This window comes from Hypomesus nipponensis, chromosome 23, assembly GCF_054491055.1.
Source record: "Hypomesus nipponensis isolate SF chromosome 23, ASM5449105v1, whole genome shotgun sequence".
Lineage (NCBI taxonomy): Eukaryota > Metazoa > Chordata > Actinopteri > Osmeriformes > Osmeridae > Hypomesus > Hypomesus nipponensis.
In genome coordinates, this window is record NC_140383.1 from 11,222,902 (window position 1) to 11,236,008 (window position 13,107).

Sequence of the window (13,107 nt, forward strand, 5' to 3'; positions counted from 1 at the left end):
GCTTCCGGTTCACCTTTTGATATTTTTAATGATACATGAATAGAGCGCTCAGGCTCAGAGAATGACTTTGTTCATGGCCTCAACACTCCTAACAAATGGGTGTGAGTTGGGTACCACTCCCCCACCCCTCCAAGACTCCCCCCCCCCCCCCAAAGACCTCACCCCCCCCCCCCCCCACCCCCTGCGGAGAACGATGTTAGAAAACATGAGCTGGGGCCTCAACAGATTAATTATTCATCTGGCGTGATATATTTACACTGATAAATATTTAGCCATTTTACATCATGAGCTTCAGATCTGGTAGAATATTAGCATAGCAGGCCTGCAGAGATGCCTCGGAGTAGAAAACTCCAAGCACCAAGGGGCTTGATGGCCTGCACATGCTCACAGTGCTCCAACAAGAACAACACTCTCTCTTGACTCGTTAGTGCCCCTAGAGGTTCAGCCCTGCCATTGCAACGGATGAAAAAGAAGCTTTAGGTGCTGTATCTCATTTCCACAGAGCAGATCTACAGTAAATGGATGAACTGGCTTTAGGTGTGGGTCCACCTTTTTTTTATTGTCATAAAAGGAGGACAGATTCCTCAAAAACATCTGTTCCTTTTTCCCTTCCACAGAATCCTCATCCAGGAGTGTGCGTACGTGCATGTGTATGAATGTGTGTGTGTGTGTTTGAGTGTGCATTCACGTGTTTGTGTATTGAGATAATAGATCCTTGGAGACAGTTGAGTTGCTCCAAGTTCAGGGTTAGTTTATGTGTTTGTTTTTTTGTGGAGTGTTTCAGAGCACACCGAAAGACACAAGACTCAGTGTCAGAGTCATCAGCATACACACGTTAACACACACACACACACACATACATTAACAATCTGATCTCGAAAACTGCTACCAGTAGATCTGTTTCCCTGTTTGTGTAATCTCAGTATTATGATCCCATAGGCTGGATTACTGAATAATCGGTCCCAGTCTCTACTGTAAACAGCTCAGAACCTGGTCTGGGGCCCACTCTGCAGCATTAAGGAGATCCAATGATAGGTAAAGAGGATAGAAATCAGTACTGTTCAAATGGCAGATGATCCTGTTCCTGCTACATTTCATTCTGCCATCTCCCTCTTTCAATCTCCTGCCAGCACAATAGACAATAGTGGAGAGAGAGGCAGAGGAACAGACAGATAGAGATGGAGAGAGAATGCCTGGTATACAAGGGAGAGACCATCAATAACTGGCAGCTCAAACAAAAACGCCTGTCAGGCCCACAATGCAACAGCCCTGTGAGTAAAATGTCCTTCCCCTGATCCAGACACAGACAGACACTCATACTTTTGAACACCATGTGAAACGACACATTGCACACACTGCACCACCAACCCACCAAACAGTGCCACGCACACCTGGGTCGGACTGGGACTGAAAAACAGCCTGGGACTTTGAAACACAGACCACCACCACCCCACCCCCCCACCCCCCTCCACATTCTCCCTCACTTTCCTTTTCCATACTTGTCTGTTTCTGCATCTGCTATTTGATGTTGCAAAAGAACAATAATCAGTTAACTATATTCAATAATGACAATCAATTCAACAAACTAATTTCCATATAATAACCCTGTTAAGAGACTGACTCTTGTGTACAGTTGCAGTGCTGCACCTGTCTCTCCACTGGACCCTGTCACCACAGCAGCCTCCATCTCTTTCCCTGTGTCACCTGTGCCTGCTTTAATACACAGAACAGAAAATCAAGACAATTGCATTTGAGCCACATAGCACATTTATTATTTAAAGCCAAAAAACGTACATATTTAGATGAGTGCCTTTTTCTCTTGGCCATTTCTTTTACTTCATTTAAAATGTACATCCTATATATTCACCGTAATACCAAATGTATAATGTTTTTAGAAACATTAAAACAATATGGTTTGGAATGATATTTGAATGTTCTAAATGTCGAAAATACAGCTGCTTACAGCTACTGGCACCTGGCGCCTCTGGTACAGCCGCATGCTTCGGGCTGCGAACTCTATCCGTCTTTAGACGGCCTAAACATGTATTCTATGCTTCTACATTGTGCAGCATTTGCTTGTAGCGCCCGTTGTTTTTCTCCATTTCTTTTCCTTCAATTTCTTTGCTAACGAAACAACGATGTTAGCTAAAATAGCTCCAAAGAATTGGCTGTACCCGGAAAACGATAGCTTTTTGACCAATCGTGATCTCTAAAATGGACGGACAAGTGCACCGTCAAAGTTTACACGGGGGAAATGCCCACCCCCACCCTTTGGATTTTGGATCGCTCCAGTTAAACAGTTGCTTGGTTTAAAGGCCGTCCTCAAAGTGAGCGTAAACTATTAAGATTTGTTTTCTTGAATAATGCCGTGGCCGTAGCGGCCGTTTGTTTTACCGGCCGTTCGGGAAATCTCCCGAGTCTCCCGATGGCCAGTCCGACCCTGACGCACAAACATGCACACACACACACTCATAACACAAACACACACACACAGAAAAGACAAATGTGGTTATCCAGTGAAGCATATTTAACAGCTGTTGCCACTGAATGGTACCAAGTGCTAGGCCAGCCCAGACCCCATAGCTCAACCAGCTGTCTGACCGTCACTGACCACAGAAAGACAAGAGAAGGAGACTGAGAGAGAGAGAGAGAGAGAGAGAGAGAGAGAGGGGGGGGGGGGGGGGGGGGGGAGGGGGGGGTGATCCTTCAGGTCTCTCCTCATATACCAGGTCTAGCTGCAATACCATGAGCCAGTCATGTCAACCCAAGGGTAACAGCCTCCAAAACACACACAGCTTTACTCAACTTAGCACTTGCTGGCACACACACACATCATACACACACACGCGCACATACACACACACAGACATACAATAAACTGGACATCAGACCACAGCCATGCAAGCCGGGTCGCTTCACCAGTAAGGACGACGTGCTCTCTCACACTGCAAGCACACACCCAACCTTGCTGACATCATTGGGGCGTGAATAAAAGTGTCTAGAGGCTAAGGAAAGCTAATACGTAAACATACAATAGCAGCCTTTGCAACAAGTCTGTAAGGACAACAGAGGGGAGGGAGACAGCGCGACTGTCCATTTCTGTCTGTTACTGAAAGGGCCCATTTTTGGGATAACAGAGCAGATTAACCTGCCTGTGATGGAATCTTGTACATTCACCCAGGCCCATACATCATGGTTGAGAGCCTGTAGCCTAGAGGCCAAAGGCTGGGTGCTTCTTTCAGTCTTTAACTGGAACTTCTGCCAGAGACATTACATCAATCACATCAGCCATACAGTAGTCTTCTGGTTCGTAATTCTGACTCCACACCAACATCATGACGGTTGTTATTGTTAGGTACATAACTGACACATGTCATATTGCTAGATGCAGTGTGATAGCATGATGCTGCCTGCCACTTCACATCATACTGTACACACACACACACACACTACAGAAAATCTAAAAACAGACCAGATGGTAAACTAGTGCAATCCCTGCCAATTAGGGTAATAAATGCAAGAACTGACCATCAGAGCTTGACCATCACTTCTCACCTGTAACTTCTGACCTTGATTGTTTAAGATAGGGTCTTGATTGGTCAGACTGGTTGCAACATGAGAAGGAGCAATAACTTTTTTTTGAATATCAAAAGGCTTCAAACCACAAAGAACAATGAAAGAGCTCAATTCCCCCCCCCCCCCCCCCCCATACACACACACACACACACACACACTAAATCAGTTACACAGTGCCTCCAAAACAGCCCATGCATATATTTACAGACATCAACTGAGCTGACCTTGAGTGAATATTGACTTGTCATGATTCACAGAACAAGGAGGGATAAACAGCGAGTTTAACAGTGAATTTCACGGAATGCTTTCCACATAAACATATCCGCACCCCCCGCTACGTGTACACACACAGACACCCTAAGTATTTCACGGTATATTTAGAACCATGACAACTGCACAGAACATCTGCCTTTCCTATCATTATCTAGCCTGGAGCGGTACACACACACAGACAGACACAAGCACACAGCTTCAGCACAATGACACTCTGGCACACATGGTCTCTCTCCTACGCACTCCAGCTCTCTGTGAACGCTCGCTATCAGCCCAGAGAGAAGAGAAGAACACCACACACCACACTTCAATGTAAACCTCAAATAAACAAAGAAGGAGAGAGAGAGAGAGAGAGAGAGAGAGAGAGAGAGAGAGAGAGAGAGAGAGAGAGAGAGAGAATATATAGAAAAACAGGTGCCCTACCAGAGACCCATCCACTGGGAACAAGGGATGAAGGAAAGAGAGAAGCGTGTCTGTCCGACCAAACGAGCGATAGCCCGCCTCCCACACTCCTCCGCCAAATCTATTTCACACTCCTTCACCTCCCCGCCACTGTGATGTCATTCATTCATCCGTTTCCACGTCGCCATGGAAACTACGCCGCTTGGAGCAGTTTGTTCTTCTTTCGTCTCTCGCTCACTCCTCCCCTCCAGCTCCCTGACCCCCCTCCCCCACTTTGAGGGGTGCAGTTACACCCCCTCTGAAGTTCCCCGTACCCCCCTCCCCCTTGCCTGCTGTCCTGAAGTCAGCCATAATCAGGGTTGGGAGAAGGGGAGGGGAGAGAGGCGAGGGAGGGAGGAGGGAAGGACGGTTACATGAAGTCAGCTTTGTTACTACTAGACAGTCCTGTTCCTAACAATAAATGACAACTACTGTAAATACATCCAGATATTCAATTTATTCTAAAACCTGTGTAAATATAAAGGACAGACACACATACAAACACACACTCACACGCCACAGTACTGTCTCGGATATCCATGGAGCCATGGACCAGCCTCTTCAAGGGGATGAATAGTTAATGAGGTTCCCAACTCCATCAGTAGACTCTCTCCGCTAATGATCACCATGGTGACCTTGGGATGGAGGCAGGACACCCTCTCATTTAGCCACTAATCACACACACACACACACATACATACTAACACACTTTGTCTGGGGTGTCCCCAGCTATTTAAGTAGCTGTCGTCACATCCAACATCATTGTACCCCCTCACCCCCCCCCCCCCATACCCAGACGCTTTCCTTCCTTCCCCACCCCCCTGATCTATGAAGGAGGGCACTGATGGTATTCCATTAGAGAGAGAGAAAGTGGGAGAGAGAGGGAGTGAGAGAGAGAGGGTATAGACAGGCAATCAGACACTAAGAGAGAAATAAAGACAGTAGGGGAGGAGGAGGGGTGAATGTAGTTTGTGGGGGTAAAGGTGGCATTCAATCTTGCTGTTACACAATTATACAAACCAATAGAACATTTCCATGGAACAAACAGCCCTATATTCCTCCAGCTAGCTTCATTTCTCCTCCCCATCTCTCCATACACTATTGCCCCACTTTCATCAACATCTCCACATTTCTCACTCTCATCATCCCCTCATGGGAACCCATGTTCATCTCCCTTCTTCCTTCCCTCTCTATCTTTTTCACCCCTCCTCTTTGCTTCTCTGTCTTTCCATCTCGCTATTTCTCTCACAAGCCATACGGTGCAATGCCCTCTTCCATATATTACAATTACATTTAGTAAACGTTCTTATCCAAAGCGACTTACAGTAAGTACAGGGACATTCCCCCGAGGCAAGTAGGGTGAAGTGCCTTGCCCAAGGACACAACGTAATTTTGGCAGGGCGGGGAACCGATCCGGCAACCTTCTGATTACTAGCGCGACTCCCTCACCGCTCAGCCATCTGACTGCCTCTCAGCCATCTGACTCCCCCCTATAGGTGGCTAGAAGTTTCCTCTTCGACCTGTCTTTCTGATGTACAGTATCCTCCACCCCTCTCTCCCATCCGCTGTTCCGTTTCTCTCCATCGACAACACCATGACCATGACCAGGCTGGCATCCCTGACCCTCAGAGAGCACACTCCATTGTCAGAAGCCTGATCTTAATCAATCGGAATATGAACGATGGCGTCTTAGAGATTCATGCACAGGCACACACATGATTTGACATCACACGCGCGCAAAACCCACACGCACACTCGCAAACACACACACACACCTGTTCTCTCTCATCTATCTTTGAATCCCCCTCTGACTGCCTGGCAAGATCAAAGCCTGCTCTTAAAGGGAATGTTTAAAGGCTTGCGCGAAAGAAGTTAGCACAGCTCTGAAACTAGGCTAATACTGAACTCTCAGATCTGTTTGGTTGCAGGCAGTTCCCATGTTTCAGACCTGATGTGCATATGTATGCATATGTATATATTTAATATGTGGACAGAGAGACAGACAGATAGATAGATAGATAGATACATTTACATGTAGTCATTTAGCATACGCTCTTATCCAGAGCGACATACAGTAAGTACAGGGACGTTCTCCCCGAGGCAAGTAGGGTGAAGTGCCTTGCCAAAGGAAACAACATCATTGTTGTATCCTTCATGGCATCATTGCACGGCCGGAAATCAAACCGGCAACTTTCGGATTAATAGCCCGACTCCCTAACCGCTCAGCCATCTGACCCCCTATATATATATATATTTGTCCCCACACTCACGCACATCATTTCTATACGTGTCCTGCGGATGACGGGAGCAGCAGAGTGGTTGCATTCCGAGCACCTGCCCACCCTGACATTCCAGGACAGAGAGAGAGCCAGCTGCCTCATCACACACACCCCCCTCCCCTCCCCTCCCTTTCTCCCCCTCTCCCTACCTTCTTCTCCTTTCAATCCCCCACCCCCTTCCCCCTCATGCTATAGTATCACTGCGCACACACCCCTCAATGTCCGCTCCACTCCAATCCAACCCTTCTCCCGATCCCACCATTGCACATTGTTCAGTGTACTGCAGCCACCCCCAACACACAGAAGCCACACAAAACACATGAACACAAAATACATACACACAGACTGTAGTTAATTATTGATTTAATTGTGAGTTAATAGTGTTCACAGATGAACAGGTAACCATACACACACATACACACAGCAGGGACAGGTCCTGGCAGGCCCAGACTTTGACCCTGAAACGGTTGCCCCCGCTGACATGGTAGCCAATTATAGCCCAGGAAAGGAAACAAAGTCTCCAAGGCTACCAATTACATGCCAGTGGCAGGCAGGCAGGCAGAGCCTGAAAATGAGGAAGTTTTGTGTCAAGCTAAGAAACTGCTACTCCCAGAGACGGTGACCTCGAGGTCTGCCAAAGCTAGCTACCAAACAGTTGGAATGTGTTTGCATGGCATGTGTTTGACTTGACTCATCCTACTGGTCTGACTAAGTCTTTCACTGGGTGTTTATGACTTAGCCTATCCTCAACAGAGCCAACAGAGACGGATCTCTGACTTCTCCAGTTAAGGGAAATACCTCCACACAGCAGCAGTGCTGAGCAATGCTTCCCAACACCTGTCCTGTCCACCGTATCATCTGTCTGGGAACTCTGCCCAAAACCTTTCAGAAAGGAATGGGTTTTAGCAAACTTTTTTTTCCCCCAAAGCATCGGGTTTTACGAAAGATGTTCTTCGTCTTTGCAGTCTGGACTGCTTCATCAGCTGTTAGCCCATCGACGTCACACATGAAATGGATCCATCTCTGTGTGAATGAGAGAGTTGCAGAGGAAATCCAGTAAGCTTTGTGACCCCATCTGAGCTAATAATAGTGACATGGTGGGAACTGTAGAGACCCAGACTATACAGACCACAGACCCAGACTAGACAAACTGGAGAACCAGACCATACAGACCATAGACCCAGACCATACAGACCATACAGACCATAGACCCAGACTATACAGACCACAGACCCAGACCATACAGACCACAGACCCAGACCATAAAGACCACAGACCCAGACTAGACAAACTGGAGAACCAGACCATACAGACCACAGACCCAGACTATACAGACCACAGACCCAGACTAGACAAACCAGAGAACCAGACCATACAGACCACAGAGCCAGACTATACAGACCACAGACCCAGACTAGACAGACCACAGACCCAGACCATACAGACCACAGACCCAGACCATACAGACTATACAGACCACAGACCCAGACTAGACAAACCGGAGAACCAGACCATACAGACCACAGAGCCAGACTATACAGACCACAGACCCAGACCATACAGACTATACAGACCACAGACCCAGACCATACAGACCACAGACCCAGACCATACAGACCACAGACCCAGACCATACAGACCATACAGACCACAGAGCCAGACTATACAGACCACAGACCCAGACCATACAGACCACAGACCCAGACCATACAGACCACAGACCCAGACTAGACTGACAAGAGACACAGGCTAGTTAGAATACACAGACAAGACAGATCTGAGAACCAGACTGGACAGACAGGGGACTGACACTGAACAGACCAGAGACCCAGTTATCCAATTACTGTAGGTTACTAGGGTGAAGCCAAGTAGAGCATGTAGACTCAATATCATCCAATCATCCATCCATTAATTCATCCATTTGGGGGGTTGAACACTTAATGGCCATCATTCCAATTCCCCCTTCAACGGAAGTGACAAAAATAAAAATGGCCCGATCAGTGGTTCAAGGTAGAAATGATCATTACTAATTTTATTTTACTCCCACGCCCCGTGTAATTAATAAACCTGTTTCATGAAAAGTCACAAACTGACAGATGAAGATGACCCTGGGGCCGTAACCGTAAATGTCAACTTGTACTTATTTGGTGCATCTAATACAGTTGCCTGCTGAACGGGGTGAGGTGTGGGTCAGCAAGAGGAACAACCTTTTTTCTTTCTTTTTTTTACTTCAGGAGGAATTACAGTACTTTCCACAAACACCTTTCGTGCTCTGACGGCAATCTTTCAAGCCTCTCTTCAGGAACTGTCATCACTTTCAAATGTGACCACGATCCAGTTTCAATGGCATCCAGTGACATAAATGATCCCATAAAGAACAGAGGGTTAAATGACAAAGTCTGCGAAGGTGTGGTCCAACAGAGAAATAAAAAATATTCAAAAAGTGAGAGTGAGCCAGAGAGAAGCGTGTGTTGAGGCTCCTGCCAGTCCCCCCCCCCCCCCAGTCCCCTCGCCCCCCCTCCACACCAACCTCACCAATCTGGGCTGAGCTACCGAACAGATGGGTCTTGCTGTCTTGCACTAGTGTACAACCACTTACACGTACACAAACTGCACAAGGCTCCACCCACATTTGTGTGCACACACATCACCTGCTGGGGGGGGGGGGGGGTAGAGGGGGGGGGGGTAGAGGGGGGGGTGCTCTTTGCTGAGAGAGAGCCACAAGGCAGTAATACATCAGACCTCCTCTTAAATCAGGTTACCATGAAGGATCTGTTGAAGAGTCTTCAACAAGCCACCCCACCTCACACCTTAGAACCACATACACACACATGCACACACACGCATATACACACTGCTGAACCCCTGAACTTCTGTAAGGCAGTGAAAGGGCCCATCTGTGAGTTGGTCTGAAACAAAGGCAGACTTCTCTGGAGGGTGATAGAGGCAGAGTGATGGGTTTCTCTGCTACTGTGCTACACACACACACACACACACACACACACACACATACATGCAGCACTGAGTCAGAGCAATCTGTCCACTACCATTCCCTGTCTCCTTACCTCAATCAAACACACTCATAGACACACACGCACGCAGACATCAACATAAACAGACACACACACTCATTGTGCAGCATCTGGGTGGGAGCAGCCCACAATCCCATGAAACTGGGATCTTCCCCAACTGCCAATCCCCCCATCCCCAGAGGGGTTTTAGTGTGTGGTGTGGTGTGTTGTGTTGTGTGTGTGTGTGTGCCAATAAACCTGTTTTTCTCTGTATGTGATACCAGCCGGCATGTGGGCACAGGCTCTGAAACGAGCAACACATTAGCTAACAAGAACAATGACAACACACACACACACGCAAGGACAACCCAACATTTCTCCCAAACACAAAGCTGCCAGTATAACACTGTATCGAACCCTTGATATACCTTGGGAAACAGCAAAAGGATCCTTTTGTGACTGTTTAGTTTAATTGCTTTGATGGTGAACAGGACAATCAGCCGAACGTGAGGTTCATTGAACATTCTCATTGAATGTTAAGACCGGTAGGTGTCAGATGACAAGTAATTGCGCTGGTCAAGGGTACAGCTTCACTGATGTAAACACACAAACACACTGAGACGGACAAACACGTCAGCAAACTGCAACAACAAGGTGACCACATACCTCGTGATCCCAGATTCCTGTTTCTCAAGTCCAGGGGTGAGCTGGTGTCTCTAGCTGGTGTCTCTAGAGCTGGTGTCTGTAGCTGGTCTCTCTAGCCGGTCTCTCTCTTCTCCACTTTCCTCTTTCAGAGCTGAATCCTTCACTCCTCCCAGAGACACAAGCAGAGGGAGTGTAACAGCAGGGAGAGAGAGAGAGACGGAGAGAGAGAGAGAGAGAGAGAGAGAGAGAGAGAGAGAGAGACGGAGAGAGAGAGAGAGAGAGAGAGAGAGAGAGAGAGAGAGAGAGAGAGAGAGAGAGAGAGAGAGAGAGAGAGAGAGAGAGAGAGAGAGAGAGAGAGAGAGAGCGTGTGTGAGTGAGTGATTAAGAGTGTTATAGCGTGAGGGATAGAAAATGAAAATTAGGGAGAGGGGGAATTTGTAAGTCCCTCAGCAACAGCTATCTCTACATCAATCCCCATAGGCTAACATCCACCACTGATAACCCAACACAGTGCCTCAGCTCACAACACAGGGAGAGCAAGAGAGAAGTAAGAGAGAAGAGGAGAGAGAAAAAGACAGAGAAGAAGAGAAAGAGTAGGAGCAACAGAAAGAAAGAGAGAAGCAGGAATCTAAATCTCTAATTACAACTGCTCAACACAAGCCCACAAGCAGCTGGTAGGAATGATCGACCCAGGACTTCCAGACACTTGACCATGTGTGTGTGTATGTATGTATGTATGTATGTATTTGTACAGAAGTGCAGAACTTGAGGCTAGCTTTTCAGTTTTCCTTAATACTGTTTCTGTCATCTGCCTGTTAGACACACACACACACACACACACATGTGCACACACACACAAAGAAACAGGCATTCACATATAGTTCTCGACATGATGCACGATGAAAAGCACAACATGAACAGACAAAAACTCAACAACAAGGCAACTTGCCAAAGGAGAGAACTTTACCCCTCCTGCTCTACTCCTTCCTGCTGTCTTTCCTCCTTCTTTCATCCCTTCATTTCAAGGGCCATGTCTCCCCCTCCCTCTGTTGGCCTCTCCTCTCACTGGTCCTCATCAGCATGACAAAGACTGCTGCTTGACCTGGCATACACAGGGAGGGAGGGAGGGAGGGAGGGAGGGAGGGAGGGAGGGAGGGAGGGAGGGAGGGAGGGAGGGAGGGAGGGAGGGAGGGAGGGAGGGAGGGAGGGAGGGAGGGAGGGAGGGAGGGAGGGAGGGAGGGAGGGAGGGAGGGAGGGAGGGAGGGAGGGAGGGATTTTTTGATAGATACGATTTGGGTGCATGATTTCTGTTCTGCACCATCTCTGATCCTACATGTTCCAGCTCTAATCTACGGTATTACTGTAACCCTGGCTAGCCAGGAAGTAAGAAACCATGTCTGTCCACACATGTCCACTGTAGGGGGTTCTGAGTAACACCTCAAGTAAAACTGAACAGAACATGTGAACAGCGCACACACACACACACACACACACACTGTGTCCATGCTGGTCCTCCGTGATTCACTTCCAGTCAGGAGAGAGAGGTATAAATAATAGATTGCATCCCATCATGCTGATCATTGTGGAGAAGCACCCTGGCTATGAAATCCTAATGTTACAAATAGCTCATCAATAAACAAATCACAATATCAGCCACTTGATAAGGAATGTTACGGTGGGCTCAGACTCCTAACCATGGATTCTGAACCAGCCGACACGTTGAACTTCACTGCTGCTTCTATAGTGGCACTCTAGTGGTCGCGGACATGCCTCGGAGTACTGTTTGTATTAGGAGGAGCTGGAGCCTGGAGAGAACCAGTCCAAGCGGCTCTCTGTCAGAAATCCTCCCTGCTCCGCTCCTGCCAGCTCTGCTGCTGGACCAGCACTGGATAAACCTGATCATGGAGGGATTCACAGCAACCTGGGTCCTTACTGGACCGCAGAGCTGCAGCATTGTATCCAGCTGAACACACGTTTGTGTGTGTGTGTGTGTGTGTGTGTGCGTGTGTGCATGTGGTTGCGTTGTGCAAAAGGGAGGGAGAGCGGGCTCTAATCCAGATTCCAAGATTGCCTTAAGCCCCCGTCATCAGTCAGACCTGCCCAAGCAAGAGTGAGGGAGGGGGGGAGAGCAGAGCGGGGAGGAGGAGAGAGGAGAGCAGGATGAGGGGGAGGAGGAGAGAGGAGAGCAGGATTAGGGGGGAGGAGGAGAGAGGAGAGCAGGATGAGGGGGGAGGAGGAGAGAGGAGAGCAGGATGAGGGGGAGGAGGAGAGAGGAGAGCAGGATGAGGGGGGAGGAGGAGAGAGGAGAGCAGGAGGAGGGGGGAGGAGGAGAGAGGAGAGCAGGGGGAGGAGGAGAGAGGAGAGCAGGACGAGGAGGGAGGAGGAGAGAGGAGAGCAGGATGAGTGGGGAGGAGGAGAGCAGGGGGAGGAGGGAGGAGGAGAGAGGAGAGCAGGATGAGGGGGGAGGAGGAGAGAGGAGAGCAGGGGGAGGAGGGAGGAGGAGAGCAGGATGGGACCAGGTGCCCACAAAGCAATATAATAAAGCAAAACTGTGGTGTTGAAAACCAAGAGGGGTGCGTGTGTGCGTGTGTGTTTATGTGTGCGTTTGTGTGTGTTTGCATGTGTGTTTGCGTGTGTGTGTGTGTACACAGCAGGTCCTTTTTCCTGGTCTCCCTTATGCTACTTTCTCTCAGAGACGAACCCACAATGACATCAGCTTCCGCCAACACACCAGCCGTCGCCATGGCAGCGCACAAAGATATTTTGTGGGGTGCGGGCGGGGAGAGGGAGTGTCTTGGTCGACACATTCGCCATTATGGGGCGCTGCTGATCGCCCTCTCTTTCTTTCTCCTTTCACTTGTTCTCTCTTTCTCTCCAGTCTC